Source organism: Miniopterus natalensis, chromosome 5 (assembly GCF_054644295.1).
Source record: "Miniopterus natalensis isolate mMinNat1 chromosome 5, mMinNat1.hap1, whole genome shotgun sequence".
Lineage (NCBI taxonomy): Eukaryota > Metazoa > Chordata > Mammalia > Chiroptera > Miniopteridae > Miniopterus > Miniopterus natalensis.
This window is the reverse complement of record NC_142085.1, coordinates 35,544,573-35,569,441: the sequence shown is the minus strand read 5'-3', so window position 1 is coordinate 35,569,441 and position 24,869 is coordinate 35,544,573. Positions and strand designations below refer to the sequence as shown.

Here is a 24,869-nt window from a genome sequence, read left to right as displayed (position 1 = left end):
TCTTTAATCCATAACATAAAGTGTAATTTTCCTTACTTAATTCATTTCTAAAAGTTATCTTCTCGGGGAACCTAAAGGAGTTAGACTCTGTCATGATGCAAGGTGTACATTTGTAACACTATATAAAGATTAGAGTCTAGATGCATCACATCTAGGGGAAATCTGTAAGTGAGGGTTTTATAATAAACTGCAATGTCTGGATAAAATTGATAAAAGTTGTATATTTAGAGAAATTGAGTCAAATCTGAAATAGCTAAACTAAGCCTTATTCTTATTAAAACATTGAGGCTTAGGGTACAAATCTATTTCAAAAGGTACCTAAGGAAAGGTTTTTCAGCTTTGAATCTTCAAGGTTGGGAAAGGTTCTTGGTAGCCATATTATAAAACTGGCCACTGAGTATATGAATCTGTTGAACTCTGACGGTCTTACTTCTGACATCAGCAGAGAACACTGCTTTTGAAGGGAGTGGAATAAATATCATTAGACATTTCTAGATGCTGAGAAAGTTCTTAAGATGGTTTGGAATCTAGTTCAATTCAGTGATTCAGAGCTAAAAACCATTGATAATATTTTAAAACAAGTTATATTTATTGGCATCTTATAAGGAATTTTATAAACATGATTGAATTGTTTTTATGACGTGAGAGATACTGTTGTAAAGTAGAAAGGAAAAACAGTTTGATATCCTCTACACACTTCATGTCTTGATATTATGAGAGACCCTTTACTATTTCTGGTGTAAACTAAGGCAATTTATAAAACTTTTATACCAAAATGTTGTTTGGGCTATGTTAACATGGCAACCTTGGATAAAGTACAAGTAGATTAAATGCCTAAGATGCTTAAAAATGTCTTGCTAAGATTGAATATTTGCCTTTTACCCTAAAATTCTGCATTGTAAGTAGGAGTGGAGATGGGAAGGTGGGTGTGGGGCAGGATCGTGGGAGAGGGATAGCGATAGCTGAATACTATCCTGTGAAAATGTCTGCTTAGCGTTTAGTAGTTACTGTTACTCATAGATTTCAAAGACTGACCAAAAGCCCATGAGAAATATTGTATTGAAAGTGTGGCCTTCAGGAAACAAAACTACCTTCATTCCAATCTTTTTATCTAACCACACATTATGCTTTTGAGAATAGTGTGTTATTAAATAGAAGAAATTTCATGATGATGTTATCCCACTGATATAAACACTATGGGAGGGAGATATATTTAAGTGAACTTTTCTTAAAATTAGTACTGTGCAGGTCCTGGCCGGGTAGCTCAGTTGGTTAGAGCATTGTCCTGATCCACCAGGTTGTGGGTTCAAGCCTAGGTCAGGGCACATACAAGAATCAACCAGTGAATCCATAAATAAGTGGAACAGCAAAAAATCCATGTTTCTCTCTCCCTCCCTTCCTCTCTGCCTCTCTCCTCTTTCTCTCTGAAAGAATCAATTAATTAAAAGAAATAGTACTATGCACAAAGTTACATTTGTATTCTGTAGCTCTTATAGATGAAATTAAACGGTATTTATGGATGAAAAGGGCATGCAGTTTACCTAAAGCTACAAATAAATGGCAGCACAAAATTTCAGCGTTAATAGCAGTGTGTGCAAATATGACTACCCTGCAGACTTGCATCCCCTGTAGTCAAGCTTCTTAAAAGAGTGATCACTATACCTCCAGTTCCATTATTCAGTTTCACATTGATCTCTGCATAATTTGCAGTCTACCTACCTATTTAACATTTATCTCTCCCACTTTATGTTTGAGATCCAAACTCAGTGCTCTCATCAATGACCAGCTAGGGCAGTTTCACACTTTCATCCATGTCCTAGGTGACTTCTGTCTTTTAGCTCTGCTATCCTTAGGGTATGGCTTTCATTCTTGTAAGATGGCTGCTGTACTCCATCTGTTTTGTTTCCCTCCCTGCAGGAAGGATTGGCGAAAGAGCACATGCTAAATAAGCTCTTTAAGGAGCTTCAGAAGCCCCACACAAAGACTTTAGCTTGTATCTCTTTAGCCGGAACTTTATTACATGATAATGCCTGGACTCAGAGAGGCCAAGAAATGTTTTAGCTGGGCATATTGCCAGACAAAAGTGGAGATCTATTTAATGAGAAGGGGAAATTGGGTATTTAGTTGGCAACTAACAGCCTTTCCCCCATTGTTTTTTAAAAGAATGAAGTCAACACTGAGGGGACAGGACCTAGAAGCATTTCAGTTCCTAGCTGTACTTATTTCTGATGCCCACATCCATGCCTGTTCTTAGGCTTTGTTGCATTGTGATGGCCAACAATTTAAAAAATACGTCTTTATTGATTTCAGAGAGAGGAAAGGAGAGAGGGAGAGAGAGATAGAAACATCAATAATGAGAGAGTTGCCTCCTCCTGCACGTCCCTGACGGGATCGAGCCCGCAACCAGGACATGTGCCCCGACTGGGAATTGAATTGCGATCTGGATCCTAGGTTGATGCTCAACCACTGAGCCACCCCTGGCCAGACAGATGGCCAGTAATTTTGCCTTTTTTCTTGTTAGTTCAGGTAGGTTTTTCAGCCAGAAACCAACCAAAGCAGGATTTCCTGAGTTTCCCTCCTGTCATACCATCTAATAAAACCACAACTCATCATTTACCCTAAACCAGTGATTTTCAACCCGTGTGCCGCAAGATTTAAAAACATGCAATACCTGACTAGTCAGGAACACTAACCTCTTTTCCCTTAGATTGTCAAAAGGACAACAGCCAACACATTCAGTGTGAATGAATCAAATTATACTTTATTTTTGGTCAAATCAGCAAAAACTACATTTCTTGGTGTGCCACAGAATTTCAGTAATTATGTGTGTCATGAAATGAAAAAGGTTGAAAATTGCTGCCCTAAACAATAGGTGCTTAATAAATGGTAGCCGTTACTGGTTTCTCATAGCAAGACTGTTTCAAAAAGACTTACTTGGGGAACACAAATGCAAATAGATACAGAGAGTACACAATGATAAAAACAAGAATTATAATGCTGCTGTAGCCAGATGGCTTTAGGTTTGCAGAACTCTTCCTGCTATTTGATATAGTTGTGCACAAGTTCCCCAAAGCTGGCAATTTCACAGGCTCCTAGCTTGGGGACTCCCTCTTCCTGGGCCTTGGATTCATGTGGAGAGCAACATCTTGTTATCCACTACCCAGCACTTTTATATATACATCAAGCTTACTAATTCGAGTTAATAGATATTGAATGCCTACTGTGTGCCAGACACTATTGTAGGTGCCTGGGAATCCTTGGTGAACAAAGTGTGCCCTCAGAGTTTACATTAGAGTGAAGGGTGGCAGGGAAGACAGTTAAGAGAATGTAAAAATAAATTGTACAGTATGTTAGAAGGTATATGACCTATGGGGACAAAGACCAAGGGGTAGAGCTGGCATGGGAGTGGGGTATGATTGGTTGCAATGCAATAGTGACTAAGGTGTGAGTATAGGCTTCAATAGGAAGGTCAGATTTAAATAGACTAGGCAAGGGAGCTAGTCAGTCAGATAAAAGGGGGAAAGGCATAGGAAGAGGGAACAGCTTAGAGCAAATACCTTAAGGTGCCTGGCATGTTCAAGGAACAGGAAGGCAAGAGTGGTTATTGCTGACTGAGCAAGGGAGATGTCAGAGGTAAGGAGGGACCACACCAAGTAGGACTTTGTAGGCTATTCGTGAGGACTTTGGCTTTTACTTTGAGTGATACAGGGAGCCCATTTAAGGGTTTCTCACAGAAGAGAGACATGTTTTATATAGGATTAGGTTGGCAGTTGTGTTGAAATAGACCATAGGGGACCCAGGGGAGAAGCAGGAGGACCTGCTAAGAAGCCTACGGCAGCAATCCAGGTGAGAAATGGTGGCGGCTAAGAACAGGTGTTAGTCATGGTGGGCATGAAAAGTCCGATTATGAACAGGAGGATCTTTATCAGCCACCTAGACTTTGCCGTTTCTCAGCCATCCATCCAACAATTACTTATTGAAAGCCTACTCTGTGTGAGGCACAGTTGTAGGCTCTGAGAACACAACTGTGAACTTGACCCACACACTCCATGGAGCTTACTTTCTGGTCAGTAGAGACAGACTGATTTATAAGCATGATAAAGGTCTACAGTGGGAACTGCTATGCAGGAATCGACAGTGTGTGATACCAGGAGAAATGGTGGAGTGGAAGCTGGAAAAGGCCTCAAAAGAAGGGACATTTGAACTAAGACCAGAAGAAAAGAAGCCAGCTGTGCTATAAGTCTGGAGAAAAGCATTTCAGGGAAAGGGAAATTGCTTTGCATGGTTGAATTACAGAAAGACCAGCGTTGTTAGAACATAGGGAGCTGGAGAAAGAAAACAGCAATTATAATCTCTTCCCCAGAGACTAGCATAACAAATGGCCATGTTCCTACACACAGGGTCTAGAATCCATCTTTTCTGGTTTCATATTATTCATCACATCTGGTAACCATAGTATTGATTTAACAAGAAGTTTAAACATAAACTAATGTGGACATTCTGTCCCAGCCAGTTACCACTATTATCAAGAACCAGAAGCTGAGGAAATATAGTTAGTGAGAAATCAGACAGCAATTATTTTGAACTAGATTTCAAATCAAGTTGTCTTATTTTGAAACCCACTTTTAAAAAATCTATGTACCATGTTACTTCCTAGATGAGGAAAGAAGAAAGAAAAGTATTTAGGACAACTTTACTGGTTGATTCCCTTACAGACTTGATTCTGTTTGAATACTGTTGTTAATTGGTTAAGTTTGGTAAATCCCCATCTTAATGACTGGCAATTTTTTATTCTCTCTCTTCTTTGATTCCCATGAAGCTGCCATGTATCTGTTTGGTAGCCCATCTCTATTGAAATGATAGTTTTACAGCTGATACTGACCTTTTTTTTTTCTTTAAAGCAACTTTTTAAAGTCAAGGATACATTTTGAAGGTCTCATTAATGAGGAAAACCAGTCAAAACCCAAGACAAATTGTAAAGTTTAATCCTAGTATAATACCCCAGAAGGGGGAAAATGATTAAGTATTTACAATTTGATTGATTGGAAACTAGAGAGCTGTCTAATGAAATGGTGATTTCAAAGCATAGGTGAAATCTGCTGGAGGAAGAGGAACTCATAATACTAGATTTTGAAGCCTTAGTACTAGAATAGAGTGTGTGTGTGGTTTCCTTGAATTCCGAGATTGTGTGACCTCCCTTATTGACCTCTTGAAGGCCATTATCTTCCCTCTGGGGAGTTGCTTAAAAAAATGCGCTCTTGGCATTATCCTGATGATTAAAGGCTGATGTCCTCGTTTGACTTGCTACATCTGTTTCCAGGCCATTTTGCCTCAATTAATGCACTTAGCTGAAACATGCATGGCCATTAACATTGGATGCTTTACCCATAGTGCTTTTTCTTAAGACAGTATCTGCTTTGGGAAATCAGTATGTGATTAACCATTTTGACTGTTTCAGTAAAAAAAATACATCTTTACAGGTTGGTCATTTTTCCACCTTGATTTTATCCTAATGCTATCATAATGATTTTTTAAAAAGATTTCTTTCACGTTAGTTGGAACATAGTAAGAAGAAATAGACCATAAATTCCTGTCATGCATGAGGAGCTAGGAGTCTCTTTTTTTGATTACCTCTGTTGATATTTATCAATAAAAGTCTAGACAAAGGGCAATTAACAGAATCCCTTCACAGGATTGAAAGATAGAAAAGCAAACAAAATAAAAAGATACATTTCTCAAGAAGCAGTTTTGAATATCAATTTATTTTTCAAGTCTTTAAAGATATTTTATGCTGATTTCCCAAAGTGGCAGCAGCCTAGCTTAAGTAATAAATTTGTGATAATTGGTTTCCAAATCAAGCTTTTTAACTGGTAGTTTATTATGGCTGATTATTAAGCATGCTGAGAAAGTTCTGGAGGGTAGGAGTCCTAGGTAAAGGTGGTGTTAGCCAATTCAGTTCCTGGTGGAGCCCTCTTCCTGGCTTCTTGCTGTGTCCTCACATAGGCTGCTTCTGTGACACCAGAGCGAGTGAACTCTGCTGTGTTTTCCTCTTAAAAGGACACAGATCTTATTGGATTAAGGCCCAACTCTTAAGACCTCATTTAACCATAATTACCTCCATAAAGACCCTATCTCCAAATACACTCACTTTGAGGGATAGGGCTTCAACCTATGCATTTTAAGGGGAACACACCTGAAAGAAAATGAAAGTTATTTTTGGTCCCACATTTTAAAATTTCAAGAAAGGGTTTTGACTGGCCTAGGATCCATTAACTGAAAGGTACCATTACTCCTTGCCAACATATGGCTTCTATAAGGAGCTAATGCTCTGAAAAGTTTTCACATGTTAAATACATGCATAGTATTATAAAGATCTAGTAGTATAAGTCTATACACTTATACTGTATGCACTCAATGTGTTCAATCAAGGGTAAGTGTTAAACATACATATAGAATACTTTTTTTCCCCAAGAATAAAATATATAGAAAATATCTTGGTAGGTGAGAGAAATGAGTTAATTGCAGAATATCTTGTTCAAGGTTTTAGTGGCAGGAGAAATAGAAATTCTGAAATATAAGGTGTCTGAAATTCATGTTTTGGTATCTGAAGATCCATTGCAGCATTTCTTGATTTTTTTGATGGGGTGTTATTGAGGGCAGGGGGAGACATGATTGGAGAAATTCGAAGATTTAGGCAGTTGCATTTAAGATGGACCAGAGTGGAGATAAAATGGCTTATGAGGAGGATGTTATACTAGACTAAGCAAGATTTTAAAACATTAGGGGAAGTGAATTGTCCTCTTGAGTGAGAGTAAAGATGGCAGGAGGTGCTAATAAGGATGTATTAACAATAATGTCTTCTAAGTTATGTTTTGTATGAGGAACGGAATATCTGCCACAAAGAGCAGAATTAAGGAAGAATGGGTAAATTTGTAAATACAACCTGATGCGTTATACTTAGATTTCTACTTTCAATAATAAGAGGAAAAATAAAAATTGATGATGGAGACGATCTAGGACTAGACGTTATAATTTGAGTTGGAAGCATTTTTCTTCAAGCAGTGAACCCAACCTCCACATGTGAGAATATGAGAATGGTAGAACAGCTAAGAGCTGCTCAGGAGACATGCAGTGTTCAGTGCTGTGTTGTACTAGTTATGCTGAAGGTCACACCAACCTGGGAGCTGTCAAGGTCACATTTACATGAATGTCCAAATGACCGTGATTCTAAGCTCCTAACTGCACTGCTATCCTTCAAGATGTCCTAATTCATTTTTGTGTCATTGGCATATCACATATGCCCAGGAACATGATTTTCCATATTCCTCTCTTCTTCCCTTCTTGTCAGACTGCTTCACCAACACCAAGAGAAATCAACTCAGCCAGGCACTGCTCCGCCCAAGATCCAAACCTACCTCCCCGTGTCCCAGGGCAGAATTGGTATACGAGGAAAAGGGGAGCACTCTTTATGTATTCATTTAACAAACATTGAAATGCTTACTATGAACCTGGCAAGGTTCTTGGCCCTGAAGTGTATGTACATTCATAAACAGACAAAATCCCTGCCCTCAGTGAGTTATATCCTGAGCCATGCTCCCTCAGCAAGGCCTTGAGACAGCAGTTTTCTAAGCGTCTTGCTAAATTTTTGGTGAAGAAGGATGTTTCTGCTTTGGGCTTCTGTTAGCTCGTCTCCAGTAAGAACCTCATGTGCCACAGAAGAACCAACCAGTTTTAGGCACAATGTCCCAACCCATACATAGAAAATAATCGACATTTTTGATTTGTTGATGGAACAAAAAGTATTCAAAGCTTTAACTCTGCTGCATTTTCAACATTTCACATGGCTCTAGAGCAGTGATTTTCAACCTTTTTCAGCTCATGGCACACGCAAACTAATAAAAATTCTGCAGCACACCAAAAAAATATGCCGTTTGCTGACCTGACAAAAAGATAGGTATAATTTTAATTCACCCTGGATGGCTATTGTTGTGTCGTTTTTTTATATGACAATCTAAGGGAAAAGAGGTCAGTGCCCCTGACTGAGTAGTCAGGTATTGCATGTTTCAAAAATTCTTGTGGCACAGCAGTGTGCCCTGGCATACGGGTTGACAATCACTGTTCTAGAGCCTCAGCTTTGTCCTTGAATAGTTACTTGGCCTATTGTGAGGATCTTCCCAGAACAAGATAACAATTTGTCCCCAAAAGAGTACCTAAGTAGTCACCTCTTGAAAAACAGCTCCACTTTTTGCATAACAAGGATTTTTGGCATTTGATATATGCATCAGGATTTCAAGGTTTTTAGCACCATGTTTCAATCAGATTCAAATTCAGGAAACTGACCTTCTTCTTCCCTTTCCATCTCTGCAAAGAGGCTGCTCTTGATAGCAGCCTGGGGACAGGAATTGGCCCTTCCTGTGTTTTTCAGAGGTCGTTGCCTTTTCTCAGCACACCTGGTGATAAAAGGCTAGGACCCACAGGACAGGATGGTTTTATGGTAGGTCATTGTTCTCCTGGAAGGGAAAAACAAGGGAAATAAAGGCTTCACTTAAAACGGCTCAACTTGAAATGAATGTTCACAAGTCAATTCAGATTCGGTAACAATTTGTTGATGGAGTGTTTTCATTTCTTTTTCTGTACCCCCTTGAGGATCTGAGAGGTGCTGTAAAGCAGCCACGACACCACTAGGGGGCAGTATTAGATAGGGAGAAAAAGGAAAACTTCCTATTCGTCTTTTACCATAAAATTAAATCATATTTCAGTAAAGCTAAATTTAAAAATATCAGGCTGTTGCCACTCAGAAGTTACTGTCTCTGAATTCCTATAACACTGCTCCAGGTACAGGTGATAACACCTGGCTGAGGGAAAGACTATTCATAATGACCACGTGGTTCAGCAAGTGTAACATGCCTATCTGTCGTTAGTACTGAAGCATCATCTTTCATGTCCCTACCAATCTATCATTGCCTCTCACTGAGTGCTTGATAAATGTTAGGCATCATTATTACTATTATAATGTTACTCATTGTTACATCATAGCAGAGGCTTGTTCTGATCGCTTGATCGGTTTAGTTTGGGAATCAGAAACACTGAAACCAAGAAAGAAATTCCAACACTTTTTACCTCTGGTGGATTTGGTTGGCTCCAGGGTAACCCCTCGTTGTCCTTTCAGCGTGACATACACGATAAAGGCATTGTTGGCATTGTACTGTCCAGCACAGAAATCTGAGGGTGATCCAAAATTCTGAGTTTTGTTTTAATGAAAAACACTTTACTATACTTGGTCTTTTTTGAAGTTACAGGACCAACCTTCTTAAGCTAGCTTTAACATGCCTTTCTTATTTAAAGAATATTTAAAATTTGGAGACAGGAATAATATTTTTAAAAAGCATTTATTTTGAAAAATTTCAAAGATGGGAAAATTAGAAAAAAAGAGTGTAATCAACAGTTGTATACCTACTATCTATATCAGAAAATTGTTATAATCTTGCACATATGCTTTATCTCTGTGTTTCTTTACTAAACTATTTTGAATTGTAGACTATATGAAATTTCACTCCAAAATACTTCATATTATGTTATAACATAGTAGCATTATTACGTTATTTCCCAATATACTGGCTATATATTCTGTTGCCTGAACTAACCCCCCAAATATCTTTTTTTTTCAAGTCAGGCTCTTACCAAAGACCATACACTATATCTGTTTGTTATGTCCAAGGCTCTTATAAGCTGAAACAGTGCTCCTCCTCCCTTTTTCTTTTGTCAATTTGTGAAGACACTGGGTTGATTGTCTTGTAGCATTACCCTAACTCCTGTGTCCTTGAACTTCATTGCAACTACAATGCTCCGTGTTGGAAGTGGGGAGCACCCTCTGACAGTGGTGTTGGGAATCTTCATGAGGTACTTATGGATTTCCATTGTTTTCAGTTTCAGTAATGATGTAAGTTTTACACGGTCACAAAATAGGACTGTGACATATTTCATAATTCCCTGTATTATCGCTTTTCATTTTCTATCATGTTTCTAAGATTTTCACAAACTTGTCTTTTGAGATTGACCCACCCTCCAATCATCTGCCACATGAGCTTCTTATTCAAGTTTGATATGTACCAGGCAGAATGTTAGAAAATCAGAGTGGCAGGGGATTCCACCAGGGCTCACCTGATAAAATAAATGGTTCAGATCATGGTTATGGCAAAACAAGATTCTGCATTGTGTTTTAAAGTTTGTCTGTTAATGTTATTTTGTAGAATACAGTTTTTGTAAGTAGGAATACTTTTAGCAATGTTCCTAATTTTAAAAAACCCCTAAAACTATACCATAGTGTTTTTGTTGTTGATTAACTAGATTGGCAAAGTCAAAGATCAGTGGGCCAGTTTTCCAAGGTAGGTGGATAAAATCAACAGTCCTCAGTTTACAACTCTCCATGAACAGTTTCCTGCAACACTTTAACAAATGCAGTTTCTAAAAACAAGTATTTATGACATCAGGGATATAAATAGAAGCCCTAAACACTAGTAAGACTGGAAAACTCTCTCCTCTTAGTCACAGAGTTAGACAGAAACTCAATTTTGTGATGACAAAATACAGAATAAGTGTAGGTTTTACTTATAATTTATGGCAACTGGTATGTACATATGCTCCATTTAATTTTATACAAAGCTAGTTGTAAATCCTGAATTTGTATTCTCAAATGTACTTACAAAAAATAACTTAAAAATTCCCCTCAACATTTCCTGCTTAAAACAAAAACAAAAACAAAAGAAGCAAATGAACACAAAATAACTTTAACATAAAGTAAGACTGAATCGAAGATATTTGGAACTTGAATAATTTATTCCCACATAGTGGACTCTGTGTCCCAGATTGAACATCATTGAATTCCTTTCCTCCTACGAACATGTGTAACATACATAAGGTTCTGTTTCTTCCTAAATGGTTAATCTGTGTCTGGAAATTTTATTTATTTTTGTGCGTGTGAAGTTGTTTTGAGGAATACTCTACTCCAGGCTCTCACTTGAATCTTTTATTCAAGGAAAGTTTGGTGAGCTTGATTGATACTGAATGGAGAGGCACTGGGGAGAGAGAAATAAGATTCCAGATGCTCATCCTAGGTGGACAAAACAATATAAAACGAATCCTCTGCTTTCAGAGAGAGAAGGAGGACAGTCTGAGAATGGCCTACCCAGACAGGCATTCCTTCCACACCGGCCTCCCTACGTTTTGTTTTTCTGCTCTTGTCTATTGGGCACGTCTAACAGCCAGGAAGCCTAGGACCAAGTTGGTGTAGGACAACCTTCCATGTTGCTAGTTGGATATCTGCATTTTCCTTCTCCTTTGGAGACCAAAAAGTGTGAGAAAAAATAAGGTCCATACATTTACTTGTTTGAAACATTGGTTATGAGAGTCTTTGTCTTAGTTGCGTTGATTTTGGCTTTATCAAAATAACTAGGAGTTAACCAAAAGTCCCGGTCCCTTCTCACAAAGACCATGACCTCTCCCTCTAAACAGCTGATCTTGGGAATGGAGGTCTGTGGAGTGAGAGTGGGAAATAGCTGCAGGGGGAACGATGGGAGATGAGGGACTGGAGTTTCAGACGTCTATGGACAGCGAGTTCTGTGGACTCAGAGGTAAATTAAGGGTGGTCCAGCTGAGCAGATGACAGGAGGGCCAACCTTTAGGGTGGAGTCTGTGTTCCCTCCCCTTGAACCTGGGAGGCGTTGTGGCTGCCTTGATGAACAAAATGTAGCTGAAGTGTTGCCGTGTGACTTCAAGGCTAGGTTAGAAAAGGCCAAGCGGCTTCTGACAGTTTCTCACTCGCTAATGAAGCTTCAGCTGCCATGTAAAAGGACTCCTGAGGTCACCAAGCAGGGAGACTGCCTGGAGAGAAAGAGAGAGACATGTCCAAGGAGCCCCAGCTGTCCTAGCCGCAGATGTGTGAGTGGCTGCAGCCCAGGCGCCAGATCCGAGTGAGGAAGCCTTCAGGTGACCCCGGCCCCAGCCGCCCTGGGCGGTCACTGCGTAGGCTCCGGGTGAGAACTGCTTAGCTGAGTTCATGCAGCCCAAGATCGGTGAACAAAGGAAATAAATATTACTTTAAGCTATGTTTGGGGTAATTCTTTATGTAGCAATAGGTAATTGGAACGTAACACTAAAACATGACAGAATATGTTGGAAGAAGGGTGCTGATAGCTAAACTTCTCTCATGAACATTCTGGGAAAATGCAAACTAATTCCATTCCTGCTGAAGTGGCTGGTGCCCTTGTGAGGCAACTAGTTAAAAAGCACTTCTCTCTAGCATGTGTTCATCTCTGCTGTGTATTTGAGAGAAAAGCAATGAGATGAATTTCATTTCCCTGTACCTGGGATGGCTTGGGGGAAGTTGGGCCTGTAGGGGAGGAACAAGCTTTCCCTCTACCCTTCTGAGTTCTTGTCTGAAATCCCTGTAATAAATGGCAGATTAACAGAGAAAAACAAATAAGTTTATTAATATATTTACCTCATATCTACATGGGAGATACCCAGGGAAAAATGATTAGCTTCCTGTGGTGGCTTAGAATTCAGGCTTAAAATACGATCAAAAGGGGAGAGGAGATTTAGGTCTCTTGGGGGAGAGTAAAATGATTTTTAGGAAAGATAAATGGGCCCTTAGAATAGTAGATGAGAGGTATGGTGGTTTGTGACAAGATTTGTCTGGACATGGTATGGACTTCTAGTCTTTTCTCCTGTGACAGGAGCAAATCTTTCCTGGTGATGAAACTCCTGGACAGGGAATTTATGACAATCGAGTTCCTTTTGGAGGATCTGTTTTTAGGCAGAAAAGGTGGATTCAGAGAAAGCCTCTCCCTGTGTTTGAGGTTTCTCAAGTGCCCACAGCTCAAACTATCAATTACCGAAGCAGCATGTATCAGGGTGGCATGTCCTGAAATCCTACAGTTGTACTTTGGGATGGTATATTCTGCTGCCCTTGAGGACCAGAAAGTATAAGGGGCAATCTTCTGGGCAACGCTTTCCTCCTTGGTGGAAAGGGAACCAGCAGGATAAAGGCTTCCCTTCCAGCCTCCGCATGCACCTGTGTGAGGGGCTGGTGCCTGGCATCCACCTTGCAACCATGAGGCGACAGACACCAACTCCTGACACAAACCAACTCCTGACAGCAGAGGGGAGTGATGGGAAGCCACCGGTTCCATCTTCATTTTGCTGCTGAATGAAGTTCACCAACTTGGAACTGCCAGCCACTGGGCTTCTTACTAGATAATGTCCTGAAGGTTTAAATTCCTCTTAGTAAGATTTTCTTTTATTTAGAGCCCAAAACGTAACTGATACACTTAACATAATTAATGTTGTTTCCAAGGAATGACTAAAAAAAATTATTTTTAAATCCTTTAGTGTATCTCCCAAGAGGTTACCTTGCAAAAGCCACAAAAGAAAGCTCAAGAGAGAATGAGCACTTGACAAAAACAGGGACTATTTTGCTGTTTTTCCCCTTTTCTCAGGATACTGCTTTAGCAAGTAGAAGTAAATTAGTGAACAAATCTTTTATTTCTTCTGTTTCTGCAAATTTTCTTGTGTAGAAGAAAATGATTTGAATCCAAAAGTGAAGCATGAAATGCCATGTCAGATAGTTACTTTTAGGCTTTGGTAATCAAAAGTTGTCAGGGGTTGAAATAAAATCCTTCCCTGTCTGATTTTAACATTCTGAGATGGCCAGCGGTTATGGGCTGAATTATGTCTCCCCACAGTTCATATGTTGAAACCCTACCCCCCAGTCCCTCAGAATATCAGTAGGGCCCTAGAGAGGTAATTAAATTGAAGGGGGGGTCCTTAGGGTGGGCCCTAATCCAATATGCTTGGTGTCCTTATAAGAAGAAGAGATTGGAGGCCAGCCAGGGCGTCTGTTGATCTGAATGTGCTTCTGCAGAAGTTTAGAGAAAGCTGACAATAGGAAAGCCATGTTATAAGCCTTAAAGACACGGGAGTCATTAAGGTCCCTGAAAATGGGTATAAGAAAAAAAGAAGAGGAGATTGGGATACGGAGAGGGACCCCTGCAGGCGCAGGGAGAGAGAGGCCATGTGAACACTGGGAAAGCAGCGGCACACAGCCTACGCCCAGGAGCCAGGCCGCAGGAGACCCCAAGCCTGTCAGCATGTTGATCTCGGGCTTCCAGCCATTAGAACTGTGAGAAAATAAATCTCTTGATTTAAGTCATCCAGTCTGCAGTGTTTTGTCATGGAAGCCCTAGCAAACCAATGCAACAGGTATATGAATTTGACTTCTGGTGATGTAGGTTTCCGTTTCTTTATCCCTTTATTTCATCACTAATAAACGAAGGGATGAAAAAACTGCAACTCAGGAAACATTTCCAAATAAGTTCAAGTACTATGTTATACCCAGTGCCACTTCTTTTGAAGGGCAGACCATTTTTAATTGGTATCAGCTTCATCCTGCCGGTACTGTGTGCTTAGTAGATGTTCACAAATTACGGCTGAGGGCGGCATTAAGTTATTGGGCTTCCCGTTTCCCCCCAGGTCTCAATCTAACCTTGGAAAGAAGAAGGAGCCTGGAGGAGGAGGAGACAGAGAAGGGTTATTCGTGGAGGGAGGCCTTGGGGCCACCTCCTGTGACAGTGAGGTCTTTGGAAGGGAGGAGATGGAATAAAATTGGAGTTATTGATTTTAGTCTGTGCTTAGCTGTGAGATGATGTCAGGGACACTGTGAACACTTTACACTTATAAGTTGATAAGGAAACACTTGAAAGATTTTATTTTTGCTGAGAGTGTGAAAATATAAATTAGTGTCTTAAAGAACATAACCCAAGTTCTATTGGATTGATTCCTTTTTAAGGTTGCTTGGAGGCAAATTTGTTTCCTTTGTATAATAATTCAGGTGATTAGTCTTTGGCCCAATCATAAATTCAGTTCTCAAAACAGTTTGTTCCTAAGTAAATCGCAATGCTGTTTTCCATTTAATTTTCTAAAAAAATAAAATAGAATGGAAACGCCCTCGCTAGTATTTATTTGTTATTACATTGCAATTAATGGAAATATGTAGCTATCCCTCCCCCCCCCCCCCCCCAGGTTATGTTGATGCTATGGAAATTACTCGGGATGTTTTCTAATAAAATAAAACAATAGATCAACAACCTTATCTAGGTTTTCTCAGGTCTGTCTTGCAAAATTAGCCATCAGGACATATCTAACAAAACAGAACACTATATATGTAATAAAATGGTAATTCTTTTTTTAATCCTCACCAGAGGTATTTTTTTCCCCCTTTGATTTTTTAGAGAGAGTGGAGTGGAGGGGAGGGAGGACGAGAGAGAGAGAGAGAGAGAGAGAGAAACATGGATTGGTGCCTCCTGCACGCACTCCCAACGGGACTGGGGATCGAGCCTGCAACCCAGGTATGTGCCCTTGACCAGGAATTGAACCCGAGACACTTTGGTCCGCAAGCCGATGTTCTAACTGCTGAGCCAAACTGGTCCGGGCAAAAATGGTAATTCTTGAACTGTGGTTCACAGCAAAAGATGCACAGAAAACTGTAATTTAAAAGTATTTTCTCATCTACTTTTTAGTGACATTTTTGGATATACAAACCTGAATTTATAAAAGAAAGCCAATTCTCTTTGATATATTGCTGTGCAAATTTGGGAAAGACTACTGGGTAAATACCGGAAAAGGCAACCAATTTCGTTTTGTGACCAAGAGTGTAGCCAATCTGTTAGAAAATGTGTCTGATTATAATATTAATGATCAACAATTAGAAAATAAACATTTACAAATAGAACTTTTTATTGGGAAATTTTTGGCACTGTCATGCATAGGAATACGAATTTTAACCTTTGTAAATGAGGAAAGAATTCACACAAAAAACTGCAGTTAGTAGAGGCAGATCCAATGAGGCATATTTGACAAGCAACCTGCCATAGATGCTTGAAGGAAGGCCTAAGATATGGAATTTGATGGGATAAAAAATATTTTTAAAAGAAAACACAGCTCTACCAAAGACCTTCCCCCCATATTATAAATATATTATTAAATGCTATTTGCTTTTGTACAGCATTCTACCAAATTCACCTCATTATTATTATTATTTTTTAAATCCTCACCCGAGGATATTTTTTTCCATTGCTTTTCAGAGAGAGTAGAAGGGAAAGGGAGAGAGACATCAATGTGAGGAAGACACATAGACTGGTTGCCTCTCGCACACGACACAATTGGGGCCAGGGATAGAGCCCAAAATCGAGGTGCGTGCCCTTGGCTGGAACTGAACCCCGGACCCTTCAGTCTGGGGTCTGAAGCTCTAACCACTGAACCAAACCAGCTAGGGCACCTCCTTATTTTTAACTAGCTTACCAAGGCTGTAAGTGAACAACTGCATTCGGGTTTGGGGGAGGGGGCGAAGATTAGACTAAATTATCTCTTTTGCAGCTGTAAGGTTTTATGGCTTCATGACAAAGAGACCATGGCCATAATAGCCAATATTTATCTATCACTTACTCTGTGCCAGGAACTGTCTTTAGTGCTTTGTAAAGTAATCTGCAATGTTCCAGGGTTATACTGGATGAAAAAACATATGGCTCCAAATCAGAGGAAAATTTTGATAAATTCTAGTGTCCATGTTTTAACTAGAAAATGCCTTATCTCTGTGGCCCCAGTACTCTGAGGGATAAAGGGACCTCATCTTTCACTCAGGGACTCCTGATTATCCCACAGTACCCATTCTTTCCACTTCCAGCAGCTGCCACTTGAGCGCTTGAACCAAAGACTATTTCTCAGCATTCCTTCCAGCTAGGCATGGCCATGGGACTGTTCTGGCCACTGGAACAGAAACGGGAGTATTGTGGGACAGCTTGCAGGAACGTACATGCTTTGGTTAGGTGATCAGATTGTACTGTTTCCATTGCCTCTTTGGGAAAGGATTTTTGTACTATGAAGTAACCCATCATGCTAAATGATTTCTCTGCGTCCCACAAGGATGCAGTATGACAGCCAAACAGAGTTTTGTGTGGATAATTTTTTTTAAAATGTGGAAACAATAGGGAGAAGAAAGTTGAAATCAAGCTATTAAATCAATAAACTGAAGTAAACAGATAGGGCGCGGAGTAGTAACGTAGTAGGTATTAGAAATGGAACACACCAGTGAAGGCTGTGTTGATCTTTGAGACACTGAAGAATTGATAGGCCACTGGGCTAAAGCAAAGCATGCATGTTCTTAGTATGTAACAGTCCTCTTTGTTTATTAACTTTATTAATTATCAAGATCATCTAACTTCCTTAGAAAGAACAACTCACATTTTAATATATCTTACTGCCACAGAATTTACTTTCTGACGTATTGTCTAATTTTTTTTTAATCCTCACTTGAGGATATGCTTTTTAAAATTTTTATTGATTTTTAGAGAGAGAGGAAGGGAGGGAGGGAGAGACAGAGAGAGAAACATCAATGTGAGAGAAACGTCGATTGGCTGCCTCCTGTATGTGTTCTGACAGGGGATTGAACCCGAAACCTCGGTATGTGCCCTGACCTAGAGTCCTGTAACCACACCACAATAATGACACAGGACATTTCCATCACCCCGAAGTCCTATTTACTCCTTTGCAGTCAATCTACCCCACCCCCAGCCCCTGGAGGCCACTAATTTCTGTCTATAGTTTTGCCAGTGCTGCACTGTCACATAAGTGGAATCATATGTAGTGTATATTCCTTTGTGTCTGACTTTTCCACTGAGCGCAATGAGGCAGACCCATTTGTGCTGCACATATCAATAGTTTATTCCTATTCATGTCTAAGTAGTATCTGTTATATGCATGGTCTAAAAGTGTTTATCCACTCGATGGACATTATAGTTGTTTTCAGTTTTTTACTATTATGGATAATGCTGCTATAAATATTCGCCTAGAGGTCTTTAAATGAACAAATATCATCATTTTTCCTGGCTAAATATATGAGAGTGCGATTTCTGGGTTGTATGGTGTGCGTTTAACTTTATAATGAAATGCTTACCTTTTCCAAAACAATTGTACCACTTTATGCTCTACCAGCTGTATGTGCATTCTTCAGTTCATTAGTGCTTTAAAAATGACTATCATAAGTATAGTTGTATTAGATTTTTGGTTTTATAGTTGTCAAATATTACTAAGTTACTAAAAAAATAAACACGTGAAAATAAATGGGTAGGTGTGCCCAAGTCTAGCTTTTTTTGGGTGCTAGAGTAGAAAAACGTTGAATAAGACCCATTCCTCCCCAAGTACTTCCTCCACTGTTTTAGTTAGCAATACTTGAAATTCCTTCTTTGCAGTGTCATTCCCTGCCCCGCCCCCCAGCACTGTGTTAGAATTCAAAGTCCCCGGGAAGCTGATCTGGTAGGATCACTCCATCAAGGACCATCAGGGCCATTTTGCAAAGGTCTAGCTAAGCGCTGGGTGGGCAGAGCCATTCTGGGAATGGAGAGCCCCAGTCCAGGGACGAGCGAAAGGCAGGAAGAACAGACACGGGAGACACACAGCAACGACCAGCAACCAGGGTGGAAGGAGCCTCGAGCAAGAGCCCGTTACTCCTCCGAGCGCCGTGGCAGTAGATACGGGTTTGCGAGCTAGAGATGCCCCGTTCTAGCCCCGTGGCTTTAAGCAAACCATGGAACCTCCTTTCTAAACATCAGCTTTTTATGTTTTCGCCTGGGATGCCGAGGAAATCATATTAGCTCCACCTGTGTCAAATGACTGTTGTGGGAGTTGCACTGAGATGTGTTGTGAAGTGCACTATATATACTTCACGAATGTCTTTTTTCATTTGGACATTTTTTTAAGTGGCTTTTCTGCCCTTTCAGTGGTGTCCCCTCTCAGATTCATTTACTCTCCTTTCCTGCCCCTTTAAAACATCTGCCCCTTTAGAGTACGTGACCCGTGGCACTTTCACAAACCTCTTTCCACTACAGTTCATCTCAGACCCAGAGAACAAAGTGGTGAGGTTTTAGATGTGACTGGGATGTGCCGTTCACCTTCAGGTTCTGTGATATGTCAAAAAATACTCAAATTGCATTTCAATGAACTCGAAGCAGGATTCAAGGTAATCTGAGACGCTGGAAGGAGCCTCCTTAGTTTCTGAGGGGATATAGTTATCCTTCTGTGACTTTTCTCTTGTCTCTAAGACAAGCACAAGCATCTTTTTTACAAGAGAAGTTCAGTCATAGTCATTTATAAAACGCCTACATTTTCCTGGAAATGTTCCTATATTCCCTTTCTATTTATAACTGCATTTGTTTTGCCTTCTTTGTGTTCCAGCATAATGTTTGTTTATATAAAAGATGTCATGTAATCCTTTCAGTGCCCTCTGATAGGAAAGATGAAATGAAATTTTAATGGAGTAAATGACTCTCGAGGGAAAACACATGTCTCTACAATGATGTCATCAGATGATGATTCCACGGCCCCATTGTTCTCTGGGGACCTGCTGTTTCCATAAGCCGTCTAGCTCACTGGATGGCTTTTCTTTCAAGTAAAGCCATTTCAGAATTACGCTAAGTGTGAGGGCCAGGAGTTAAGAGGAGCTAAGGAATTTCTGAAGGCAACCGTGCAAAGGAGATTCCTCTGTGCTTGGCAGCTAGTTCTGACTGAATGGAATGAGTTAAAGTTTCAATTAAAGTCTTGTTAAATGTGATGTCAGTGACCAGCACTATTTGACACCTTGGACAGGGCTTGGCTTGCTTTTCGGCTGTCAACAGCCCAGCACAGATGTCCACAGAAGGTGGATATTTATCACTGGAATGCTCTCTATCAGTGGTAGAGTCTGCTGACCGTCCTTCACGATCCCTTCTCCCCTTCTTCCATAATAATAGAAGCTTGGAGATTTAGAGGACACATGAGTGGCCAGAATAAACTATACCATCAAGCCACCCTTGCAGCTAGATGTGCCCATGTGACTAAATTCGGGCTAATGAGATATAATCTCAATCATCAAAGAGGAGCTTGGGGGAACCTTCCTCAGAAGACGGCAGAGATCACCATGGGATGCCCTCCCCCATCTTTTTGTTTGTCTTTTACTTTTTCCTTCTGGATAACATTTTTATGTTATGTCTTAAGCTGGAGCAACCAACTTGGACCATCTGGTAACTTGAAATAGAGGCCACTTCTGTGGAGTAATGAGATGGAAGGAGCCTGGATGTCTGAGGACTCCATGGAACAAAGACACCGTTATCAGCTGTGGACGACCTACCTCTTGACTTTCATGAGTGTTTTAGTCCATGTTATTTCTGTTCTCTGTTGCTTGCAGCAGAGCACTTCTGATGAAGTCAGTTGCTGGTTATACGCACTTTTGTGGGTGTGGCAACGTTCTCATGGATTTCCGGAGGTGGTCTTTGGAAGAGAAACAGCAGACACTGGCTGTCATGCACCTGCACTCGGAACACATGGACACCGCTCTGGTGCTGCAGCAAGTAGACACTGGAGCTGCCTCCTTAACTTGCTCACTCTGGAGCAGGAATCAATGGCCCTGAGGCATGTGGCCTCATTAGCAGCTCTGTCAGCTGTGCTGGTAGGTGCTGGGTGGGCCAGGTGCATGTGGTTGCATATGTCACTGCCTATTTGTGGCAAGTTTTGTTTTGCTTTAATTTTAAAAGATGGAAGGTATAGATATGTTGTGATAGGTGGCAGCCTTCCACTGCTTTTGTCCAATTTCATTCTTGAGACAGTGAGGCAATGAGTCCCAACACGTTTTGCAAAATTACTGACAGGCCTAGGAATAGGGTACTCAGAATACCGGAAAGAAGACCTACTAGGCAGCCGGTACCTGGCGCTGCTGATAGAAATATGACATTGAGCGAGCTACTTAACAGCTCTGGTTCTCAGGTTTTATAGATGAAAAATATGGAAGTGGGTTATAGGATTTCTAAGATTTTTTTTAGTTCCATCACTGATAATTCCTATGACCAATAGATGAGCACTACCTTGCAGTTTTATTTCTTTCTCTGAAGGTATTCAATGCTTCCGTTAAGTATAAATACAATAGAAAAATATCATCAATATTTTCATCAGAAGAAATAAAGCAAATTTTTCTTATCTTTGGATATTTGTCTTAGCATCAACATTAGTAAGAACAGAAACAAATAGCATCTTGAATGTCCTTTGGCAAGTGAAACTACCATGTTTTTGTCTGATTTAACTTTAAAGCCAATGGCAACAATGAACCAGATTCCCTCCAGGTGTAACCTGGAAGTGAGAGTCCTGAAGGCTCGGGGCTGTTCCATTTACCAGCCCCATGACCGCGGACAATCCATGTTCCCTCAGTTTGCTGGTTTCCTCATAATAATTTTCTTTACTACTGCTGGCAAGACTGAACCCAAATTTAAACACCCATTTCAACCACTGATTTGAGGACCAGCCCTGTAGCTGGTTAGTCTGTCTTACTTGCCAGTTCTAGATGACCCCTCTCAATCTTCCCAGAGGCAGCTGAGTTCCCAGCAAGACTTAGCACAGACTTCATGAACAGCAAAGGGAGCTTGGCTTAGATGAGCTTGTGTCAACCCTCACTGGCCATCAGAATTATCCAGGCCCCACCTGGGGGGTCAGAATTAAATGGTCTAGGGGTGGTGCTCAGATATCAGTACAGAAGTTTTTCAGTCTCCCTTAGTGATTCATTTGTGCAGGCAGGCTTGCAAGACTCATTAGCTTAGACCGCACAGGGGCATGGTGGCCTTGCAGTGGAGCAGAGGTGGGAGCAATATCACCGAGCCAACCACAGAGCCCACACAATGGCCATATTGTGGAAGCCCATTACTTATCAGCCAAGACCACCTTAGCTCCAGTGTAAAAATCTGAATGAACACCAGGCCCTGCTAGAAAATGCAAAACCAGACACACAATTTCGTTCTCATAGGTAGTAATAAAAACAGTAAAGGCACAAGACTTCATTTGAAAATGCCTGATTTTCTAACTACTTCCCTGCTGTAAACATGGCCTTAAGTGTTCCTAACATCAGAGGTTAGAATCTTTTATTATGGGGGTGGTTAGTGGTTTTGTTCCAAAGCTATTGCTACCAGGAAAAAAACAAAAATAAAGTAAAAGAAACCGTTTGATAAATAAAACTATACTTTTTTTTTTTTTTTTTAAACTAGACCATGTGTGAGAGTTGAAATGATTTTCCTAATTTAAACAACGAGTGAGGACTTGATGTACTTTCAGCCTGATGATTCCAACACTTAGGCAGCAGATAGACAGGGGGAGGCTGGAGAAAATTGTTTAAGCATTTCCCAGATGCTTTTTGTACCACATGCAATGTTGTGTATTCAGCCACCCATGAGCAAGCTTGCAGGAGAGCCAAGGAACAACAATGCTGTAGTTTTCCCTTTGAATAACTACTTGTCGCAGAGAGTGCAAATGTGACTCTTTAGTAGTTTTTCAGTTTGCAAAATCAAAAAAACAAAACAAAACATTTCTCTCTAAAAAAAAAAATCTGTATTTGAATCTCAGATACTATTTTAATTTTATTAATATAGCAGAAAGTTACCAATAAACTTAAAAAAAAAAAACCCCAAGGATTTTGATCATATAATAAGGCAATAAAAGCCATTTTTGTCACAGTCCCTTAAAACTGGCCTGCCCGTCCACTTTTCTATGGTGTCATCATTCTTTCAATCATGAAAGAATGAATGCTCGGCCATCTGAAGCTCTTTTCCCATCCTCAGTTGCTAAAGCTGGTCCCCTTCCTGCCTTCACGCCACCCTAATCAGACCCTCTGTGTCCCTGCCTGGCTCTGCCACAGCCTCTCCCAGTGTCCTTGCTTGCAGGCTGTCTTCCCAGCAAGTTACTGTGCGCTTAGTTGGCAGATTAGGTTACTTCTACAAGATTTTTTTTTTTTTTAAATCACTCTTTTGTTTAACAAGCATTAATTTTTGTATAGCGAAAAGATCATGGACTTACATGGCAGAGAGCTCTGAGTTCGGATCCCGACTCCAAACTTACCAGCAAATCCCTTGCATGCTCAGAGCCTCAATTCCTTATCTAAGCATGAAAATTAAAGTTCACAGGTTGATGTACGTAAAATGCCATGTGCAGTGTCTGGAATACATTCTGTAAATTATAGTTAGGAGATTAAATTCCAGAAACTCGGCCACTTCCAAGTTCCACAGCTATTCCAGTTGTGTTCACAGACTTTCTGCTAAAGTATCTCTGCTTTATTTATTGCTCAAGATATTTCCTATCCTCTGCTATTTTTTTTTTTTTTCCCCAACTACTCATTTTGAATTTTGGGCTTAGAATGCCCACTCCTAGTCCTTTAAAGTCTTCCTCCTCTAGACATTCTTCAGGAACCACTGTAACATACAGTGCTTTCTCCTTCCCATGGAGTCCAAACAGTTCTTATTATTGGGAGACACTTCTTCATGGGTCTCCCACGTTTCCGCCTATCTGTTGAGCAGAGACGCTGCTTTTGTCCCAAATGACCTCCTCTAGGGTATGTGTATACTAGCAGCCTTGGAGGACAGCGATAATTTCTCCCTCCGGAGCAAAGGGCAAGTCTGTTTACTGTCCACTGTAACAAAGATAATGTTTCCTTTCAGGGCAAAAGTCAAGCAGGCCTACTGTCCTTATAAAAAACTTGGGTTCCCCAAGCTCAGATTCCATTCCTGCAATGCCACTCACTGCACGTCAGGGTCACTGGGCTGTCTCTGCATCGCCCTGTGGGACCTGGGGAACCGGCCCAAATGATGACACTGGGGCTACCGCTGCTGCTGTGAGCGACACGCCCATGACTCTGGTTCCTTTGCCTTCTGCCAGCGCTCAGGAAACTGTAGCGTGTTGATTTGTTAGCTTGTAAGTAGGATACAGTTTCAGACCCTTCACAGTTCCTGACAACTATTATTATTGTTGTTATTATTATTTGGTTGTCAAGGCTCCTAAATATATTTTCATAACAATCTCCTCTTTCCCCTCTTTTTTCTTGCCGTTGGTCTGTAGAGAGATTGGTTTATAGAGAAATAGGTTTTGTGAGAAATTGATTTTTTTCCTGCGGAATGTTCTGAATGGTGGATTCAACTGATTGCTTCCTGCGCTGTCATTTATATTGTTTCTCTATACCATGTATTTTCCCCCATATTATTTTTCACATTGGTCTTTTCAGCTTTCAATTACACACTCTCTCCACACCTCTCAAATCATTGGACTTTTGCTTATGTTTATTTCTGGTCTCTGTTACTACATTTACATTTTTATGGGACCGGATTATTTTGATTTGCCTTTAAGAACCTCCAACCTTTATTAGGGAACATCACGACTAGGGTAACAGCATTTGCTGAAATAATGTTCAAGATAAAAATGATTTAACAATGAGTCTGCCCAGATGATGGCCATCCTTCCCCCCCCCCCCCCAGAGTGCGCACCCCACACTGGATTTGGAGCACTCCAAAGTCTGGGATCTTGCCTGTTTTGAATACTTGGATATTGGCGCTCTGTAAATACAGCTGAATTAATTAGTGTATAAAAATACATTGTCAAGTGGAGCCTTGGTCTGGTTACACTTCATCCGACACAGGAGCTCCAACTGAGAACAATGAAACCTCTTTTCATAGTTCCTGTGACTGTGACTTCATCATTACTACATTTCAGAGTACTAAGTAGGAAGTTTGAAGACCAAAACCAAGTCTTGAAAAACGAATTCCTATGATTTTTCACATTTTCCACAGTTCTGAAAGTGTATGTCAGTGTACACATACCAACTGCTGACACACAGAGCAGTGGCCTGGCTAGAAATTCTGGACCTTGTGCTACTTTGATAGTTACAAAACAGATAGATTCCAAGTCCCCTGTGGTGGTAAGCATGATTTGAACAGTGCTGAATCTTATAGAAATGAAGGAAGAAATACATGGCAAAGGGT

The 24,869-nt window shown here is 40.5% G+C and overlaps 1 non-coding gene across 1 annotated transcript; it reads left to right on the top strand.

The window, feature by feature from the left end:
* Positions 1 to 13,879: 13,879 nt before the first annotated feature.
* LOC148093074 (small nucleolar RNA SNORA33) lies at positions 13,880 to 14,009 on the top strand. Its single transcript, XR_015714610.1, has one exon. It is a non-coding gene; the product is annotated as a small nucleolar RNA SNORA33 (small nucleolar RNA).
* Positions 14,010 to 24,869: the final 10,860 nt, after the last annotated feature.